General features: G+C 31.2%; 1 protein-coding gene and 1 long non-coding RNA gene across 4 annotated transcripts in view; both read right to left on the reverse strand.

The window, feature by feature from the left end:
- Positions 1-19,027, reverse strand: part of Actn (alpha actinin) — a 351,300-nt gene that overhangs the window by 121,954 nt on the left and 210,319 nt on the right. The window lies entirely within an intron of this gene.
- LOC142331753 (uncharacterized) overlaps positions 1-19,027 on the reverse strand; it is a 235,772-nt gene that overhangs the window by 11,287 nt on the left and 205,458 nt on the right. The window lies entirely within an intron of this gene.

Below are 19,027 nucleotides of genomic sequence, written 5' to 3' on the forward strand. Positions count from 1 at the left end.
AAAAGGGATTAGGTCAATATTTTTAAAAAATAATGACGGATCATTCTGTAAATCCCAAATAAAAACAAAAATTATAATTTTCGTTCAGAGTTGCACGATAGATTTTGCTGGGAGAGAACCTAGCTTCTTCGTAGGTAATCACTAACGCTCTAACTGAACGCACAACCGGCAACTACGTCTAAGGCAATTCCGATCCAGCCTACCTGTCACCGTTCAACTCTAAAAAATACAGAGACAATTTCTTCCTAAATTGTATTCCAACAACAAAGACCACCTCCAAAACTATTACTAATTTCTCGTAGTTCTAATCAGAACCGCTCAAATTACTTTTAACCCTGGATAATTTTAGCGGCTAAATTTGAGTGTATAAATAAACTATTTATATATTACATTAAAAGTAAAGAAATACTTGAATATTTATTACGATTTTAAAAGTAAAAATCGATGGCGACATCATGGATATTCCATGTTTGAATCATCAGAATGATTACACGTAAACGAATTTATGACACACGACACGTACTCATTTAAACGTGCGTCTTGATTTGTGTTTACATCGGTTTCAATTTACAAGTTCGGGTACAAGTAAAAGAACGTCCCGTAGGATAATCCACAAGTATTTTGCTGAAAATGTATGATAAACATCTTTACAGGATAAAAATCTTGAATAATTTCTTCTTTTTTTTTAACTGCAATAATCTTTAATAAATAAACATTAAACAAAAATTGTTCTTATTAAAGCTCATAGATTACGTAATTTTATAAACATATGTTTAAAATGTCACATTATTTAAATAGAAAAACTATAAAAAACCATCGATTAAAAATAATAGATCAGTATCTAAATGAGTAAATTAAAAGTATATTATAATATTTTATTATCAAAACATCATCATTAATAATAATCTATAACATCATATGACATACAAATAACATTAAAAAGATCTCGCAAAATAATATTTTAAGTGACCTGACAGATCACAAGATGAGTCAGACATGATAGTGTCAAATAAAAACTAGTTTTATTGTTGTTCTCGTTACACTCTTATTAAAAAATGGGACGTTCTATTTAAAATTATACATTACATATATACATTTTTTTTTTTAAATATTTTACAACAATAACAATAAAAAGCGTACATCAGTACAGATGACACTAAAATACAATGTTTATTTATGCTTATCCGGCAGTTAAAGATTAAAAAAGCATAAAGAAAAACCTTAGTAATATAACTAACTGCATTAGTATGATATTCCACAATCGTACGGATATTTTGTAAAGCAGTGTTAAATGCAGATTGACAGGCAGGTGTACTATGCCTTCTTGTAACAAGTACACGTGCTCAGTAGCTTTGTTAAATTCCTGGATCTCCAGAACCGGATGTCCTCTAACTATTACAATTTGCACGTCCAAACATTAAATAGAACACCGTCATTTCAGTGTTTATTTATCCATTTTCATCAACAAAAAAGAACATATTAACGTATAAATAATATACAAAGAGGACTAACGTTTATCCCCATAATTATTCATCCCTATATAAAAAATACTACAAGATTTATACCTACTTAATTTCAATTATTTATCTCCTTATATAAATGTTATAATAATAAGGTATTATTTTATTTCTTCCCGTTTAATTTTATATCAAAACAAAAGGAATAAATATTTTTAAAAAAACACACTTCCGCAATTCTGATTTCTGAAGACCGATTTGTCGTTATTTAATTTTGTTTCTTTTTTAAAAAGTATCAACGCATTCTAATCTAAAATTTTACAAAGAAAACGAATCGAGTGAACAATGAAGAAACATATTAAAATAAAATAAAACTATACACAAATGCAAACAATAATAATAAATAATTTTAATATAACAAGAAATCAGTAGTAATAATTCCGACTCCCTCAATATTTCACAGTCAGAAACGCACTAAATTTTTTTTAGAGTACAGCAGGCGGCGTATTGCTACGTACATAGGCTGACGGATTGCTTACCCCGCTATTAAGTATCCTGAACAACTCCGACAATGTACTGTATACTAAGTAAGTAAACGAGCTATACGAGATGTTTTCGTAAAGGAATGACTATCTAACTGTTCCACCCGTGCTATCTAGCTATCTGGCACGCAATGTGCACAATTATACGACGCACTACATACGTTCGATTAACCAATAGATCCTACACATAAGCATCAAGTTTCAACTCCCTCAACACAGGGCCCACTGCATAAGCGCGTATGAAAAATACACCGATACAAAGTCAATATAACCCTTAGATAAAAAAAAATACATAACCAGTCATCATGACCCGTAAAGTACGAAATGTTACCTGAATAAAATCAAAAAGTCTAAGTAGATTAACTCATTCTGAAGAAACACGCCACCGCCATCTTTGCTGTGTTGTTTTTTGTTTAATCAATATGATATTTATCTAGATAATCGTTAGATATCTACACCAGCTTTATTGATTTTGGAAGATATCCAGCTACATACCTTGTCGGGTAGTGTGTAGCATGTTACTTATCTGGATTTCCGGCCCTTGCCTTGAAAATGATTTGTGTGGTTAATTAATATCCAAACATAAAATGACGCCGAACAGTCATTCCAAGGCAATACTGTTAACAATAGATAAAGAAACGTCAACGTTCCAGCTTGCAGCATCATAACGAACCATCTTCTAACCTGCCCCGATCGTATTTTTCTCGACCGTAAATTTAGCGTAACTCAAGAACGACTCGACCAATCTTAATCAAATTTTAACGTGCACAACTTGATAACATAGTACCAACAGTATTCTAAATTTCAATGAAATTGATTCAGTAGTTTTCGAGATTTTCGAACTACAAAATTTTATACATAAGCTTATAAATAAATACATAAAAGGTAACCAAAATTTAAGTCAATGGTATTTTCGTACTCCTCATACTTCAAAACGTAAATTCGTTTCCATCTCCACTCCCATTATCCAATCGAAAGTAATACAGTAGTATTTTTCTTCAAGACGTCGGTAAAAAAAAAATCCAATAAAAATAAAATTTCCTAGAAAACATCATAATTTAATCTTAATCCTGAATAAATTTTGGAAAAACGAAAATCAAATATTCAGATCAACTGTTAATATATATTAAGAAAAAAAAAACGGGTAAATTTTTATATTGCAGGGACCAAAACGGTATAAATATTCTTTAGATTTCTTCTACAAATTTAATGATTTATTTTTAATAATGTGTACGATGCAATCTGCTTAACTAGTGAACGGATGAGAACGATATGTATGACATGTAAATGAAGTATATATTTGTATAGACTCAGGCCGAGCATTCCTGTGACGTGTGGTTAACTGGACCCCAAACAGCAAAGTAACCTACCGGCTTGGTCTAGTGGTGTCTTCCCCGATCAGCTGATTTGGAAAGTCGAGTGTTCCAGCGTTCAAGTCCTAGTAAAGTCAGTTATTTTTACACGGATTTGAATACTAGATCGTGGATGCCGGTGTTTTTTGGCGGTTGGGTTTCAATTAACCGCACATCACGGGAACGGTCGAAATGAGACTGTACAAGACTACACTTCATTTACACTCAGACATATCATCCTCTGAAGTATTATCTGAAAGGTAATTACCGGAGACTAAACAGGAAAAAGAAAAAAGCAAAGTACACCGGTATCCATTGTCTGCTGTTCAAATTCGTATAAAAGAAACTATAACCTTTACTAGGATTTGGACCTCACAACCTTCGTCTTCGAAAGTCAGCTATTATATACAAATGATTGAGGACGACGAGTTAACTACTAGACCAACAGGATAGACAAGATGTTTAATAACACATGTCATGTTATTTTTTTCATAATAAAATGCCTAAAATTTTACTAAATAAAACGTAATGTAACTAAACAAATATTTTTAGATATTAATAATTAAAAAATTAAAATGGCCGCAATTCTGTAATCTGAGAATTATACTAGTGTATTAATTTATTGCTTAAAAAAACGACAGATTTACCGTATGGAATAGATTTCATTAAAATGTCTCAGTCTGTTATTTACACATAAATATTCCTAAAAAAATCAAAGGGAAAAATTTTTTTTTTACAAACGTTATTAGAAATTATTCTTTAATTTTAAATGGACAACTGCCAAATTATACAACAGAATAAATTCAACGAACGAATAATAAGTTCAAATCCCAAAGTTCGGCAGTCGGATTAAGTATCCATTCTTAGACTTATCAGTTATATGAAAGTAACATGAAACATTAATCCGATGACTATACTACACGGATTAACATGAACATGGAAAACAAATCTTAAAAATAATAACCGTTAAAAAACTAACCTGTCATTGGATTTGAACAAATACCAACAACGCATGCCGGCATTATCGAATAATATTAATTAGTAAAAATTAAGATAACTCAAAAAAAAATTAAGTTGTGAAAGAGATTTTCCTTTTGTTATTAAGACGAGAGAAGAAAAAAAATGAAACTGATTTCTCAACGTGTCAAGATTCAGTTTCGTATTATAATGAAAATAAATCAATAAAAATACTGATAATAAAAAAAAAACAACCTTCAGTAGTAAAAAATCACAATTTCTAACAACTAACATTACAAAAAAAATCCACTTGAATTACTTTGATAAACAGTGGTTTTAAAATTTATATCTATAGAACAAATAACGTTACTCTCAAGATAAAATAGTAATAATAATAACGATAAAAAAATAAAATAGAAATACTAGTCTAGACATGAATAAGGGTTTTTCATTTCAAACTCCCTCATAATCACACCGGTCGTGTAGGGTGCGAGTTACAAGACACAGCATTCGTAACCATGGTAACACTGATTCACAAAGGGACAAGCCAAAAAAGCAAAGTAAATTTTCCCCCTAAGTACTTAAATATATTACTAGACATATAAAACTCAACCTTTTTAAAGTAAATGTGTATTTTTTAACTTATTTTCTTTTTAAAACCGCCCTACTATCCACTGGGTACGCACAAATTGTTTTAATATTTCATCAATGCACTTGTCATAAACATCTTTATAACAGAATAACGTTTATATAAATAACGTTTTCGCATACAAGCGAAAACGTTTAGATTTTTATCAAATTATCTTTCTTTTAAACAGAAATTCGTAACTAAATAAAATCTTGTAAACTCAAACCGGTCCGTAAGATATATTTAAGGTTACCGCTGTAATTTATTATAGAAACATTTCAGGGGTAAATTGATAAAGACAACTTCTATTTTGTGAGGATTTAAACCAAAAACGCACGCATGTTGGATTTAACAACCTCATTTTTGAAGTATAATTTTTTATTTTTCTGACTAATTCGTGTTTTTTATGAGCACTCTACGGTTTCCGCTAAAACTTACGCGATATCGTACTGAAGAACTTTATCCATCTGAAAGTTGTAGAGTTACGAATAGATTGCAACGTAAATTCTCTGACAAAAATTGGAACAGTCACCATCATTGGAAGGGATGAATTTAAAGATACGAAAATGTACATAACAAAGAGGAATCAGATATGAAAGTTGTCAAGAGTAAAGGAAAAACGCAATTTTGAACAACAGTAAGGGAGTAATATATATATATATATATATAAGCAGCCGGTTTGAATATTATATTTGTTAAGAATCTTGCAAAGAAAGTTTTCTATCATAAGAACACTAAGCTGTTATCCCCGACCTTAAAATTCTGTTCAAGGGCGGGAACATCAAGATTTATATGCTGTCTATATCTTTCTTGAAAAAAGTTTTATCAACTTCACCTATTAAAGATATTCACTAAGTCCAGGTTGATCGACCTAAATCGGAGATGTAGATGATTTTAGATTAAATTTACGCTTTCTTACTATTAAGATTTTTGTTTCCTTCTACTCCCCTGGGCCGGACCCATGATTAAGTATAACACAGCCCAGGGGAGCGTCCAATACTCTAACGGGCCTCCCCGTCTACCGGCTGAACATCCGGCATGACAGGTCGGCCTGCCGGTCGGAACTTTTCTTCATGCTCTGCCTCTCACCTCCAGGGTGGGGTAAACAGGCTCGACTATGTCGTTCCTGGGCCCTACCCCGGAACCCGGGACTCGGTCTTTATGCCATTGCCTCAAATTGAGGACCCCGGAAAGGGGCAACCCCGCCGGGACGATCTTTCTATTAAGATTACCTACAATCTAGACAACCCTAGAATGTAAGTTATTGTCGTTCTAGGACCTAGAACTGTTTAGTTGCAAATTATTACTGTTTATTTATTTTTATTCATTTCATTACGCTTTTTCTATAGTGTTTATTGATAAAAGTTAAATAACAATCGAAATATCTTTCTAGGTTTAGATTTTAAGTAAAACCTTTTAGAGGATTATCTTATTTTACAATTTAAGTGGAATAAAATTCAATCTTATTAAAGTGATTAATTTCGGGATGTTAATATGAGCAAGATGAAACACAACGGACATTTAAAAATTTGAAAATGAAAAAATTCCATGCGTAGGTTATAATGTAAAATTCATTTCGTACAAAATTTTGGTTTAAAAATGCGTACTACATATTGTTAGAAAATCTTAATTCTTCAGCTGTAATAACGTTATTCTTCCACCACAAAAATTCCGGACTACTTCAATGAAGGTATATTTCCTCTTTTTGATTTTTGGCCGGGTGGAAGGCAACTCAAAAATTTCAAATGAGACCGATGGTTGTTTGATATATCATTTTAAAGAGACCAGAAAAATGATACTATTAAAACTAAATTGCGATCGCCCAATCCAAAATGTATTTGTTTCAGATACCTAGAAAATTATGGTTGTATGCGCCCCTTTAATTTTTTTTTTATTAGAGGTATCCCGATTCTCTTTGTCCGAAATCTTTTCCGATAAGACAGGCAACTCAGTAAGCCCTAATTTAGAATATTCGGCCTTCAGAGGGGCGGGACGGCTCAAAACTTTTAAATGGGACATATGGTCATGCGATAACTTGTTTTAAAGGTCTTTGAGAGACAAACAAAACGGCATTAAAAGAAATTAAATTCTGACAATTTAAACCAAAATGGCGACCACAAATATCATTACGTTAATTAAACTTTAAAAAAATTAATTATTAAAATTTAAAAAATACTTTAATAGTCTTAAAGAATTTTATTGTATTTAATAAAGTAAAAGTCTGCAATTTAATTACTTTTTCATGTTTAATTAATTCTATTTTTTACTTAAAAGTTAGAAGGAGATGTAAGTTACTTTTCAGCCATATATATATATAAACCCACCGGGTTTGTTCTAGTGGTGAACGCGTCTTCCCAAATCAGCTGATTTGGAAGTCGAGAGTTCCAGCGTTCAAGTCCTAGTAAAGTCAGTTATTTTTACTCGGATTTGAATACTAGATCGTGGATACCGGTGTTCTTTGGTGGTGGTTGGGTTTCAATTAACCACACATCTCAGGAATGATCGTACTGAGAACGTACAAGACTACACTTCATTTACACACATACATATCATCTTCATTCATCCTCTGAAGTATTGTCTGAACGGTAGTTACCGGAGGCTAACAGGAAAAGGAAGAAGGTAATATATATTATCTATTAAGAAATCGTTATCTACTGATAACAGTTACCAAAACTTAAATGTATGCATGTTTTTCTTATTTAAAACCACTTTTTCCAATCAATATTTTCAATCTTAGGGCCATCTAAATAAACTGCCAAAATTTTTGGTACGATTTATGGTCTAACTTGTTTCACAAATTATAATCCGTCTGCTCCAAGCCTTATTTAATATAGAAAACGAAAGGAGCAACAAATTAAACAGAAAAAACAGAATCTGAAATAAAGAATTATAAAGGAAAGAATAAATCGGTATTGGAGTACCTACCACACCTGTTTTCCAAACAGACCACCCACAAATTTCACTCCCCGTTTCAGACGTAAATTTTTTAAAACACTTTTAATAAAACTTTTAAAAAACCAGTGTAATGGTAAAAAAATAAACAAACGTAGTAAAATAATAAAAAATTATCAGTTATTATCGTTCTGCTAAAAATGTCAATAGAAGTACTTTTTAAATAATGCACTAGTAAAAGTTGTACAGCGAAGTAGTAAAGCATACTCTTAACATAACTGTAAAATTTACATAAACGTTTAATAAATAATGAAACCAGACTTTTATGAACACTGTTATAATGTCAAGAACACAGTTATTTACTCAACAAGTAGTTAAGTATATCGACGATATAACGAACAAAAAATAATAATTGTACAAATGATTAGCGAAGTTTCATTATGAGATTATTATTATTTTCCCTACTGAATTTGGAGAAAGTGTAAACAAACAATCCGTCACTTCGAAAGAAAGGGTACAATATTAATTTGTTTAACATCTAGCACATGCTTTCATATTATTGTAACGAATATAAAGCATTTGACGTAAAAATTTCATTAATCAGGTTCGCTTTCTCTTAGAGTAATGATATTCATTATAAAGCTAGTCCCTATATTTAATAGAATGAAGGTGTTATTTTCAGGATTAAATATCATTTTTTATTTCAGTGGCTTAGTATGCTGATATAAAGCAATGTATTTATGAAGTAAAACCACTTCATTCCTCGCTTTCCTAAATAAAGGTGGATTTCTTTATTTTTAAGTTTGATATCCCTAAACTCTTATGGTCATACCATCTATACGCAAATATTGTTTTAAAATATCCTATGTTTACTGTAATAAAAAGGAAAAAATAAAAAAATACTGAAATCGGCTAACGAATCTGGACACGGTATTAAAAAAAAATACGATAGATCATCATTATCGATATAAATTTTTCCCGCTGTTATATTTATTTAGAAGGAATAAAACAAATTCAAAAAACAAATTAAGTTAAAATTAAAACAAACAAGGCAAAATTTCCACAAAAAAAAAAGAATTCAAAACTGACAAAATTTTTAGAAATAAATAGGTATAATTAGGTATAAAACTACCGGCTGATACATAGTCATAGAGACGCTTCTAGTCAACGCAATAGACGACTGAATGCGTGTTTTTCCATAACGATCACAAGTTACTATATATGGAGACAAAAAAAAGCTGATAGTCAAGATTGCTTAAGACAGTTCTTTAAACGTAAAAAGATAATACTTAAACTAATTTCAAAGCTTGCTGTAGACAACAAATCAGTATAATTGGACACACATTTAAATTCTATTCTCTAGTTAAAATTTTCATTTTATTGTTGAAAACATCTTAAAGATATCAAAATATTGAGTTTGTGCTAATTAATTTTACTTTATACCGGTTTTACAAATCACTATACAAATTGTTTTCATTAATTTCCTTTTGAAATGAAAATTCCTTATTTAAATAAATTAATAAAAGATGTGAATATAATAAATAATAATAACTTTATCTTTGGGGAAAAATTAAATTTTAAGATCTATCTAACCAGCTGGGAAAGTTCAGTAACATCCATACCTACATTTTTTGTGTATATTTAACATCAGTTTAGTAATAATAATAAATACATAAGTATGATTTATGTCGTTCTAGGTCGACTTGTCATTATTATGTTGGATTGAGGTTAAGACTTTGTACAGCGTATGGTATGCAACAGTATAATAATTTAATAATAATAGTAGAGACAGTGGCGAGCCCATACTTGCCCGCCTTCGTGACCATTATTAATAAAATATGTTAGGGAATCGCCTTTCCGGTCTTTTAAATGCCAAATATTGTTTCCTTTGTAACAATATATTACATTAAATAATATTTATCAAGTATACTTAATAAGAATTACGGTACTTTTAATTAAAAAGAATATATTCAATAACTTAAAATATCACCGCTTATTACTTAATAATTATATAATAATTAGCAAAAATAAACCTTAATAATTTTTTTTAAATTAAAGATTTAATTGTTTTTTTAAATAGCAGAATAAAACTATACAATATGAAACGTCCACGACAATTATGTTAGTTGTTTTTAATTCTGGGGTACAAGAAACTATTAGATATTGAACTTTCAACCCACCGGGTGGGTTAGTCTAGTGGTGAACGCGTCTTCCCAAATCAGCTGATTTGGAAGTCGAGAGTTACAGCGTCCTAGTAAAGCCAGTTACTTTTACACAGATTTGAATACTAGTTCGTGGATACCGGTGTTCTTTGGTGGTTGGGTTTCAATTAACCACACATCTCATGAACGGTCGAACTGAGAATGTACAAGACTACACTTCATTTACATTCGTACATATCATCCTCATTCATCCTCTGAAGAATTATGTAAACGGTAGTTACCGGAGGCTAAACAGGAAACTATTAGATATTGAACTTTCGTATTTATACGAACCTGATTTCTTACAAATCAAGAGTTAAACGCTAGATTTTCCTGGGAGGGTACCTTGATTCCTTACGGGCAATGGCTAAAATCCTAAAAACTATCTGACCACTCAAGCGGGCGTAATGTTGCCGAATTTTCACTTCATTTTTTTTATGAAAAGATTTAATAAAAGGATATTATTACATAATATGAACTACTTCCAGACAAACCCGGAGGTCTTTTCTCCCACCCAACGTTCAAATAAAAAAAATAATAAACCAAACAGTAGACACTGTATCGGAGAACAATCGTTAAGTTTGTATTAATAGATTTACTGATAAACAACTTAAAATTATTTTTACCCAGAGTTCTGGCTTTATAGTTTTTTAATGGTCATTGAATAACATTGTCGAAATTAAATAATACTGAATAAAATTAATAAGATATAAATTTGGAGATACTAAAAAAGTTTTAGTCAAAACAAATATAGCACGTAAATAATAAAACACCATACAACACTTTAAATTGGCTGTCAATTAATGAAATAAGCGAAGTATAGATTACTCGATGCCACTTCGTGCGACTCAATTTATTGATGCGATCGAATTGAACATTTTGACACACGTGTAAATCAGAATGGAACAAAAATTATCGATAAAGTAAATTAAATGATTATGATATTAAACAGAACGTGCTTTCTAGTTCGTTCGATCGTGTTAAAATATTTTAAGTCCATTCCAATTATGTTTGGAATGTAAACAAATCTTCTACTATATTACTGGTGAGTTGTGTTCTTATGCGGATTGAAAATGTTTAGCGCCGTACATCTCAATATTTTTTACATAGTAGATAATTCTTTTTTCTATAACATTAATAAAATAAGCAGTACTAATTATTTATAATTTATATTACTTTATTTATAGATTGGTACTGTTTATTTTTATCACCGCTCTTGAAGCTTGGTTGTAACGTGAAACGGTCGATGCATGAACAAATCTGTCGGCCACGGTAGGAATTGTCTTATTAGCCTAACCTTGCGCTTGAAAGGTTTGTTTACATCCGTCCAAAACATAAAAGAATGAATAATTATTATGGATTTACTTTGCGTGATTCATCCTATGAATCTGTTAATGTTATTAATAGATTAACTGTTTGTTATAACTACCTAAATATCTTTTCTTTTTCTTTTTTTTAAACATACTGTCTACTCGAACGTTGAGTAGAAAGAATATCTATGCCAACAAGTTTTAAATACTGTGTAATGCAAATAAGAATGTTCATAAGCATATATGGTATGATTTTGGTACGGATTTGAATACCAGATCGTAGATACCGGTGTTCTTTAGCGGTCGGATTTCAATTAACCACACTTCTCAGGAGTGGCCGACCTGAGACTGTACAAGACTACATTTCATTTACATTCATACATATTCAGCCTCTGAAGTAATACCTAATGGTAGTTCCGGAGGCTAAACAGAAAAAGATAAATTCATTATTAGGGGAAATTAAACAGAGGTGTTATATAATACTGACTACGATCATTTTTAACATAATTTCTGTAACTAAAATTTACAAAACTTTCTTAAAACTAATTCCGTGAAAACTAAAGCTGCACGAAAAATGTAGTTTCACGTAACATTTGTCACACTCAGTAAAACTTTTTCTGAATTTTAGTCACGAAAACTAAAATTTCGTAATTTAATTTTTTATAAATCTGGTAGACCTGTTATAATCGTAACGACTAAAGGATATAATTTTGCTGTACCTCAATTTTCGCAGGTAGGCGATTTTCCTGATCGGCTATTAAATTAAATTACACATAGTCGCTAACAAATTCAATTACATTACAATTTAATTAAATATTATACTTAATTAATTTAAATAATAATAATTATATAAATCGCCTATTAAAATAAATAATTCCTAAAACGCGTTTAATTTTTAGATTGTTTGTGTTCCAAATAGAACTTAAGTAAAACAGCGTTTGGTTCAACGGCTTTATCAACTTTCTCGATTAGTATCTATCTATTCTACTGTTTTAAGAGATTATATGTGAACGAATAAACCGATTAAACGGTTACCGATAAATTGAAGTACAAAAAAGTACTGCGATTTTAACTAGACAATTTACACAACCGAAATCTTAATATTTGCTACTTCTTTAATTTAAATATTATGAACGGGCTTTTCTATTAAAAAAATTAAAACGATGAAAATTTAAGCAAATAACATTATTTTAAACAAATTTCACAATATTTTACTAGCCTATCTAGATAGCTATAACTTTAGAAGGGAAAGTATTGTAATCGGTACAATTTGGGCAAATACGGTTTGCACCGGATCTTGACGTTTTCACACCTAAGGAACCCAAAAAAAACTGGAGATTTTTAGGATGTTAATGTTCGTATGTGCGGGTGTTCGGTGTTGGCCTCTCAATCACCATATGTCTCCAGAACTACTACACCGATTTTGGTTAAACTTGGTCAGAATCCTTCTGTATATGGGGTAATGATGCCATTAAATTTTTAACTTAAAAGGTCAAGGTGAGGCTGTAGAGCAAGGTCATCACCCTTAGTATCTCGAGATTTCGCTTAATTAAGGTCATATTTTTCTTAGACACATTAATAATTAAAAAATAACAATATTTGCAAAAAGTATTTTTTCAAAATCGCACCCCATCTCCAAGAATGCTCTAAACTACTGCTACTTGTGACGTCAAAGGTGAGCGGAATAATTAAATAAACTATCATTTAAAGAACAAAAAAGTAAATCGGTCAGGCTGGGTCTCGAACTCGATCGCAGCTGGTGCGTTAAGCCTCGCGGTTATACCAGTCTGCCGACAGTACAAGCGAAATTTCTTCTATGTAAGTTGTGAAATTACATTATTTTATTTAGTGCCGACCGTCGCCGCTAGTACCGCCACCCGCGCGAATTAAATACGGTATGCGCGAGCGCTTTAGTTAGAATCACTGAATTAAATAAAAGAAATTATACTATATTTAAATAAAATAATAAATACTTTAAATTAAGTTGTGCGACAAGCCGCGCATCAGAAACAACCCATAGTTGTAGGAGTTTCCTGGAAAATTCCTACAACTGTGTTGTGAGCTTTTTTTTAGTGTAGTGCTTTTTCTCAGTAAACTATCCCACTCGCATAAGCAACAACGGTATAACCGAGCTGTAGTCCTAATAAAATGAAATAGGTCCCGGGGTACGTATTAGAATATTTTTCATACTGTATCATCGTCAGTAAAAATTTCATATCGTCATAGGTCTCCCTTATTTGCTATCGCATAAACAAGAGGAATTAATGGTTCCTCATTTTCACTGTTAAGAAAGACAGCTTTTAAACTTGTTTTAGAGTTACCTATAAACAATTTGTACTCTGTAGGATTATCAAGTGCAAAAAAAAAACTCATGTACAAACTTTATTTATTAATTACAAACTGAATGAAACCCGGTTTTTCTTTCGCACACAAAATCTTATTTATTACCATAAACGAAATCCTCAATCGAAATTCTAATTTATATTTCTAACAAATTTGTTTCAAATTCCATCTACTTTAATTTATGTCCACTACCCTAAAATTCATGTTAAAAAAAATGTCTCCAGGAGATACGGAAAGGAACACTTATTTTAAATTTCAGTAAATATTATTCAAAATTTTCGTTATTTGAACATTTTCAATGAAATTTGTTCTCAGCATATAAATAAAAAAACCAGTTATGCCGACGGAAGACATAATCAATCATTTGTATCGATCGAAATATAAAGTATTTTATAGTATCGCTTTATATATAAAGCGCTACTCTCAAATAGCGAAGGCGGTGTAGTGGTCACCATGGTTGCCTTCCAAGCGACTGCTGATATCGGCTTATACGGGTTCGATTCCCGGCTATCAGAGTTTTTTTTTTTACTAAAATAATTTCTTTGTTGTAAAACATTGAAAAGCTGTTTAGTGTTAATGTAACTGATTCGGGTTCGATTCCCGGCCATCGGCTTCGTTTTTTTTAACTTGGCTAAAATATTTTTTTTTTTATTTACATATAAAATGATAATTTTACAATAAAACTTTAACATTAAGTATCTCCCAGCCCAAAACAAAGAAATTTCAAGTAATTTTCTTTACTGTATAATTTTTTTTCACTACATAAGAATAAATAAATAATACATCGGTAAAGTATTACCCACTTCGTTGTCAACATTTCTTTTTCTAATAACAAACCGGTGTGGTTCCTTACTCCAATCTTGAAAAAGTTTTTTTGTAGTCTACATACTGTTGATGAATTTTAGTAAAAGATTTCAACAGCTTTTAAAGAAAATGACATTTAAAATAGTTGTCATTATAAACGTAATTTGGAACGACCAAGAATTCCTTCCAGATATAAATAACATCTGGAACAAAAAGGAAATTGGATATTCAACTGATTAAGTAAAAATCACGATTATCAAAACCAATATAAAACTAAAGAAAAAACCCAACAAAGAAAGGCCAATTTCTTAAAATTATTGAAAATTCCAGAGAAAAAGGTTTGAAATTAATTAAACAAACTTTTAAGAAAAATTTTTTACACTATTTTTTTAGCAAAAAAGAACTAAAATAATTAATATTTCTAACCTTGGATCTGATGAATGATCTCTCTATAATTCAGTCACCGACGACAGCTATCGACGATGTAAAACCGACTGCCATTGGATGTTCCTTCATAATGACTATTAGTGCAGTCACGATTTATTCGTATCACGGTCAAAGAGAGTGAACCGAAAACAACTGTTTTGTTCGTTCAGTTAAACAATCTGAGAAGAGTTAAATAAAAATAACTATCGCGGTGGCAACTAAAATATTTAAGCCGTTTAAATGCAAGCATCGAGTCCATTCTGTTTTACTTTTTTTAGAAGGCGTATTCTGAACTTGTATTTCATGTTCTTCATAATACAACTTATTATTCGATTTCCCACGATCAAATATGTTATTTCCTTAACGTATATTATTATTATAACTATTACTATGTTATAATGCAAATATTCTAAGCATTTTTCAACAATGATGGGGGGGACGGCATTTCAATCCCTACAACCAGAAATATCATATAACAAGATTTATTCTATAATAGTTCTTTTATCCATGCGCATTTCTCTTTTAATTAGCTAAGATATTTATATATTTTAATAAATTAATGTATAATATATCCCTGGAGCTGATCGGAATAAATATAAAATGACAGTCCATTTTTGTGTAATGAAATAAATTTTTTTTTAAATCGCAAAAAACAATTAATTACGAAGCAATATTATAGTGTTATACATAAATTTAAACAGAAAATTCTATATTTTATATCGATATGAAAGTATTAATAGAGTAGCTTAAACATTAAAAAAAATCCAAATAATGAATTGGAAAAAAATTTAAAACATTTTTTTCTACTTTAATCAGCAAACAACTGAATCAAAAAAATTATACACAAATGTCACTTTTTACCGTTTAAATTCATTTAAAAAAAATCTAATACTAATTACCGAAACAAAAATTAAAAAACATAATAGTAAAAAAACGAAAACAACTGATAATTGAACCAAAATCACTTCAGGAGCTTTTCATCTTCCTAGCAATTTTTTTTTTTGCTTCCAGAAATGCTCAAGCGTACGGAAACAAGTTCAATGAACTCCACAATTGCATGCTGGACACAAATAATTGCTTCTTTTTCTTTTTATAGCAGGATTTTTGACGCAAATCACACAGACACGTTCTTTTGTCCCTCCAGATGAAGAAGTGCATGTTCACCTGAGGGTTTTACAATTTATACGCATAGTCATTAGTTTCGTTTGCTATTAAATTCCACATAAAATTGTTAAAAAATAAGTAGAAAACGTCAACAGGCTTACTTTTTCTCTCCGGACAATTTCTTATCCCAGGATCTGTAACCTGAAACTGTTCTGCCACATCAAACTCAGCTTCAGCAGGATATACTCGAACCCATGACGGTTTTACTACCTTTGGATTCTCTCTTCCTTCTTCTGAATTTATATTTTCAGGTCCACTATCATGTCCTATTTTGTAATACGTCTGGATCCGATTCAAAATCATTATCGCTATTTTCACGTTCAGCAAAAATTTCGTCTATGGTCATTTCATCAAGAAAATTCTCCGCTGAAATGTCACTATCGCTTCAAAAAATATATTCGGTATCGCTAGCTTCTAGCAATAAGTACCGAATTTCATGAGTTACAGGTTTGATCTATTTAGCTAAAATAAAAACGACAATTAAACGCAATACGCACAACACTAAACTAACAAAATGTACACACAGCAATGGGTTGTAAACAAAGATTTTTCTATGTTGTTTACTATTCGATTGCGCAACCGATGTTTTGTATGAATGTTACAGTACAGAATTTAAGAAATCGATTCGCGTACATATATCGGTATAAATTTTTTTGGGCTTTACGAAGGAGGAGGCCAAAATATCTGCTCGCAGATACCACAACGCGCTCGTATGTGGTTATATCAAGTTCCAGCCAAACCGACCCAGGCCGATCAAACCAGAACCGATTACCCCCCCCCCCCCGAAACGAAATGCCCGATACCAAACATTTCGGCATCACTCGGAACATGCCGCTCCGCGTCAACAGACGTCAGAAGGTAAGCCAAGCCGCACAGAATGGAAACCACAATGATCCCCAAACCCGGCGACCAGGCAACCCACTACCCAGATTCAATACAAGACAAGACTAAAGAGCGTAGATGGCTTAGCCGCTAGACTTGAACAAGCCTGTATTCCATGACTTAGATACTCCAAAGCCTCACACAGCTTAGTATAGGCTTAAAAGCTTGTTTCCCGGAAGAATGCCGACCAGTAAAGCTCGACCGCAGTCGAACGTTACTTGCTCAAATCACACATATCGGTACACTGGGACAACTATAAGCCGTGTATAAGATCATTGTTAATGCGTCGTAGATTACGATTCTATTACTACAGAAATGAACAAAACAGTCGTAAATTACGACGGTCATCTAGGGATACAGATAAAACAATTGAGGGTTTTTTTAATTTTTTTGTGAAACCAGAAAGGACACTTCTAGACGTACCGGAAGGATTAAATTTGCAAACACCGAGATTTCCCCGAAAAGGATCTTTAAATAAGGAGTGATTTAATTCCATTCCAATTTTTTGTAAATAATTTTATTTCGCTATCAAAATTGTTGAAATTTATAATTTTTTTTAATATCTGCATAATATATGTAACAATCATTCCTATACAACCGTGGATTCCAGACTTTTTTCTTTAATCATAACAACAAAAAGAGATTAAACTAATTTAAATACCCCAAAAAAAAACGTATAAGAATCCTTCAAAAGAAATGGATCAGTAATGAAAACGCGCCTACACGTTGTGTAATAACTTCAAAGAAACACAGAAGTAGAAAACAAGGCATTTGGCAATTGAAATTACTAAATTGTACATCCACCTCCCAAACAAATATTTACGCTTCACGACAGTTAGCTTAGCATCGCATTCTATACCGATCATAAAACAACAATCACAAATACCACTTCTATTTAACCAGTATATTTTATTATTTTAATTAAACGAGTGATATAATTTATAATTTCTTAAATAAAATATATAATGATAATATAAATTATCGATAACTTAATAAAAAATGTACAAATGATGTATTACCATTTAAGATTATTAGGCGATTATAAATGTTGTATATTAAAAAAATTCACGTTTTACTGCGATGATAGTTTCAACATAGCTTTTAAAAAAACTAACCACAACTGAGCAAGACTGAATCCAAGGCATTCAAATCCAATTACAAATAGCCTAATATATATCATTTTACGGAATTAAACCAAACCGTATATCATCACAAAATATAGAAACAACAATAATAAGATGTCAGGAACGATAATCAATCATTCAATAAGGAAGTAGGCTCAACGTATTTGATCTTGATTAGATCCTAACATCTCTGAATTATTATTTCCATATTCTAATCTCAGACTCAAATCTATCCACGTACTTTTTGTTTTACGAAATATCAGGAGGCTTGGCTTTACCGTACAGGCACTCCACTCAATAAGACAAAGAAAACCCCAGTCCCGTGATCAATCCACAGTAAGGCAGCCTCCATTAAATTAAATAAAAGATTAACTTTCTTATGTATCGCATAAGAATTCTTTATCCGGCTCCTCGAATGATCGAGAGAACAAATTACTGACCGACGATTCTACGGTGAGATATTGAAATATATAATAATTGCAACGAAAACTGTTTCTCCTCCAAAATCTTACAAAGAATGACCTCATTTCAAACCACAAATTCAGTCGCGTGGAAGTTTTCAACTGAACTACAAACCAGTCATCCAGATACACTACAAAAGATGTAATCCTGAATTACTTAAAAAATAATTTACCACAAAAAAAATATATTACTTAATATCTTTCTAATATTTAGGAAAAACTCTGGCAACAAAGTTGTTATACTTTCCTGGCATTGATTAGTTATTCTTACACAGTGGAAAAATGATACGTAAAAAATTAAAAAAAAAAAAAATCGATATTTTTTAACTTCGCTCGGATCTCCACGAAATATTAACTCCCAACGTATTGTTGGAGTCACTTGCGCTACTATTATACTTGTCAAAAAAAAATTCGATTATAAAATATGCAATAAACAGAAAAATAGCTTTTATCGATTTTTGGGTAAGCGGAGAATTTTGGGGGA

Source organism: Lycorma delicatula, chromosome 10 (genome assembly GCF_047948215.1).
Source record: "Lycorma delicatula isolate Av1 chromosome 10, ASM4794821v1, whole genome shotgun sequence".
Classification (NCBI taxonomy): domain Eukaryota; kingdom Metazoa; phylum Arthropoda; class Insecta; order Hemiptera; family Fulgoridae; genus Lycorma; species Lycorma delicatula.